Source organism: Solanum pennellii, chromosome 3 (genome assembly GCF_001406875.1).
Source record: "Solanum pennellii chromosome 3, SPENNV200".
In the NCBI taxonomy this organism is placed as follows: domain Eukaryota; kingdom Viridiplantae; phylum Streptophyta; class Magnoliopsida; order Solanales; family Solanaceae; genus Solanum; species Solanum pennellii.
The window spans coordinates 8997114-9001963 of record NC_028639.1 but is presented as its reverse complement, the minus strand read 5'-3'; positions in this window follow the sequence as shown (position 1 = coordinate 9001963).

Genomic DNA, 4850 nt, shown 5'->3' with positions numbered 1-4850 from the left:
AAAAGTTGGTAATGCTACCTACGTACCTCCTTGACAATAATTGTTTTGAGAAATAGAGCAAACCAACTGGTCAGAACTTGGTGAATATAATGACAAAGAAATTGACACACTTTTAGAGCCACAACATCCTTTCAAGGTTGAATTTATCTAAGACATTATGCAACAAAGAAGTGATAGCCTATAAGTATTATATATTCTTATTTAGAATCATATGTGTAAGTTATTTATATACTTTATATTCTTCATTTTTTGTAGGAATTGTGGTTCATATGTAGCTAAATTTGCGAATTTTCTAAGTGACCAGATTGTTTTCATTCAGATTATCTATGCAATAGATACTCATTATTGTTGTGGAGATATGACAACAACAAGGCCAATGATAGATACGTTAGCGAGAATGATGGTTCATCAAAATCTATGGATCAAGTCACACCACCATCTGAAGAAGATTTGTTCAAATATATTAGTAACTAAGAACATTGCACAAACAATATTTTGTGTTTTTTTTTTTTGGTTTTTAAGACAATGACACTTATGTTTTAGATGTTTCTTTAAACACTTAATCGTATTACTATATTTTGTAATTTCTTAAATCCTGTGTTTTTAATATATTGCTTTTGATACATTATGATCCACTAAAAATTTATACATTTTTATTTCAGAGTTAAGTTTAACGCACATAATTAATTTACTTTAAGTTTGATATGATATAATGTATATGATACAAAATTATTATTATATGATACATAACTTATATTCACGTATATGATACATCGAACAAAATGTATATGATACAAAGCAATAATGTATATGATACATGAATTATATTCAGGATATGATACATCTGTTATAATGTATAAGCTACATTTTTTATAACTATGTAAGTCATTCAACTCTTGAGAAACTTAATGATATAAATTATGCATCATAGTCAATCAATTATGATACAGATACGTAAGAATTTTTAATTAAAAATTAATACATTTCAAACTTCTTTATATTTAATTTAAAACAACACCCAAATAATTTTTTAAGTGATATAACATTGGCATACAGATCTTAACGAATTATTAATTTGAACAACAACAATCATAATAAATAACGTATCAAAATAGATCAAACAAAAAATACACTTTATTTAATGAAAATATAAAAGTAAAAAATAATATATGTGTAAATCAAACAATTCCATACCTTTTTCTATCTGATCTTTTCACTTTGAAATTGAAGTTATGCTTTATTTTATATTTCGCCATAATGTTTACGATTGATGCTTTATCCTTATACAACTGACTTGTCTTAACATTTGTACTCTTTAAATCAATTATGTAATGTGTAACATCTAATCCGAAATATAATATGAATCACAGATTCTCGATTCAAATAGAGAAATAGCTTAATTATGTATTCCTTTCCGTACCTTTGACGCACATGATTTCTCCGGATGTACCATCAAAGTTATGTATCTCTCCACCAAGCTTAACTATTGTATCAAGACATAGTGCATACATGATAAACCAGACTCAGTTTTTTCACTTTCAAATACAATTTCGCACCCATATCATTCTTAAACAGACATGAGTTTCCTTTCACAATGTATAGAATTTCAATGTCTTTTCCTGATCTCATCGATATTCAACTTCGCTAAAATTGTCGCTTCAAATTTTAAAAATAGAGTATTGAGACACATATCCAAACTGAGTACATTGAAGACATTCATGAACATCATTATATTATTTTTATGCAAATTAAAGATAGAAGCAGAAGTCTAAAAACATTCAAAAACACAACAAAAAGAAATTGTTGAATTGAATGCTACTAGATTTGCGATTCTTGGCAGCTTAGTCTCATTCTTCTGATTTCTGCTTCCTTCTCCATTCTCTCTTACTTCTCATCTTGATGAAGAACGATCCAAACATGGTCCATGATTTTCCAAAAAGCGAAAGCTCTTACAGACATAGCATAGAATGTTGCAACTTTCACCATCTTCGCTAAGTTTTGAATCCTCTCAGCACATGCTACTACTATAATCTTACCGCTTCAGATTCATAAATGAAATAGATAGTTCAACGACAATTCCATTTGTGACCTTCATAAATCACCTCGCTCATTCAACCTGAACACAATCGACATATTCATCTTCTATAATAATTTTTCGAGTTATTTGAGTTTAGAACTTTTCCGGCACTAATGATTCCTCGATGGAGAAGCTGCGAATTTGAAATTTCAAATTTGTGAATCTGTTAGGCGTGATTTGTGGGAGAAATTAATTAAAATAAAATTTACGTTATTTTTTCCTTTTTAAGCGTAACAGCACCAGATTTGAATGTATCAGAAATTATATATCCAGTCACCACTTATGTATCTGGATCCCTGTTATTTTAAAGGATTTCTGTAAAATAAAAACTAATAGGGATAAAATGTAATTTGTATCCTAAGCTATGTGATTCCTATAATTTATATGATTTCAATATCTGAATGTGCAAGTGAAATTGAACATTTTATATTAATAAAATTTTATATAATTTTCATTTCAACAAAATATACCACTTTGATTAAAAAAAATTCTAAAGTTTTAATAATAATGACTAGGAGTACTATTTTTTCATTCAAAAATCTTGATAAACAACAATACACCAAAAACATAATTGTGACCAGTGTTCTTGACACACGTCAATACAAGAAAATTATTAAAATATAAAAAAAACACTTGAAAGGATTTATGAAAACTTACCAGTTCAAAAGGGAAAAAAAGGTGTTTGATTGAGAAAAGAGAGAGAAATTTTTTAGTTATGAGATAAAAAGGCACGCCCAAAGCAGAGAAACGATGATTATTTATTTGATAACGTATCAAATGAGTCTAAATGTTGTTAAGAGTATCCTACAGATCTGATTCTTTCAGACCTCTTCAGACCCATTAAGAGGCCTTTCAAAAAAAAAATGAACTTAATGGGCTGAATCTGAATTATTCAAATTTAGACCTAAAAACAAAACATACTTAATGGGCTGAATCTGAATGATTAAGATTCATACCTCCATTAAGTGCAAACAAATAAGGCCTTGGATCTTATTGCATATCTTAACATTCAGATGCTTATTCTGATTTAGAAATCTTAATCTTAATGAAAACAAATAAGATCTTCGAGTGAAAACAAAATCCTATTGTCGAGGGAAAACAAAATCCTATTGTTATTAACATAAATTAGCCTTTTATTCTTCTTTCATGGATAAGGTAATCTTTAAAAAAAAAAAGAAGAAGGGAAGCAATGATGTGTATAATCCATCAAGAAAAAATTAGCAATTAAGTCATAATACCTAACATATTTAGTCAAAATGACAACACTTTAAAATATTTATTAAAAATATCAAAATGACAATATTTTAGAAAATAGTATGTATTCGGATTTGAGTTTAACTTGTATTTATTATTAACTTTTTTATTTTATAAAATATAAATAACGAATACAGTAATATAATGTAATTAGGATTCTACTTTTATTATATCCATTAATTTATAATTCTCTTTTCTTACTAAATGAAATTACCATATGTGTTTATTCGTGTACAATAGCAGTGAATCAAATTGAAAGCTTCCACCATTGAAATAATTTAAAGAGAAACTATTATCAATCATCAAAATTCTTTTGTTTTCTTTCTTAATAGAGTTTGGTGGATTCTTGTTCTTTTTTTTTTTTTTGAAATTTCAATCCTACTGATTAATCTAATACCCAATAACTTTTATTCTTCACCTACGTTTCTACTCCCAACTTTTATTTTCTAACTCTTTTTTCACGTTTCCATATTCTCTTTCTTGAAGGTGTTCACAAATTGTTCATCAAAATATATATTTTAATTCAAGAAATTTTCGTTATCGTTAAACGAAATCTCTTTATTTATTAAAGTTGATTTCTCGATTGTCAAGCTAATTTCATTATTTGTTTAGATTTATTTTGATTTAAGGATTTCAATATCACCGTTTATGGTTCATATTTGGCATTGTACATATTACATATTTTTTGTTATTTTTTTTATTTTTATGCAAGTTTGTTTACATATTTTTCTAATATTTATACATCTCAGATTTTTAGTCGATTAAATAATTATTTTCGATTTTTTCTGATTTCGTTTAATATTTCAGATTTATTAGAATCTACAAATCCATTAATATGTTTATTTTGTTTGATTTTTAATATATTTGTATTTGCTTTTAGAATTTTAGATACCGGGAAAACATCTGTATGTCTAAAATTTCTGAATCAACAAATTCTGAATGAACAATTTATTTATGTTTTCATTCTATTGATATATCAAAAAGTTTTACATTTTTTGTTTTTACATTGCATTTCAATCTCAATAAGTATACCGACATGTTTGTATTTCCTTCTTAATTTGTATTCTTCCTAACTGTATGCTAACAATTTTATATTTTATTGGGTATTCATTTTGTATTTCAATCTCAGTTTATATGTGAACAAGTTTGTGTTTCTCTTTTGTTTTGTATTTCACCTAATTGTATACCAACAAGTTTTGTATTTTATGTGCCTATTTTACCTTACAAGTATTCACAACTTTATTGTCACGACCCAAAACGGGTCGTGAGTGGCACCCACACTTATCCTACTATGTGAGCGAACCAACCAATCTAAACCCCAACATTTTAACCATAATGAACAAAATACGATGCGGAAGACTTAAAACTCATTAACGAAATCAATTAAATAACTTCTAAAATTTATCAATCATTATCCCCAAAATCTGGAAGTCATCACCACAAGAACATCTATCCTCAAATTACTAATCTAAGAGTATCTAAGAAGCTAAAATAAGTAAAAAGCTAGTCCATGCCGGAA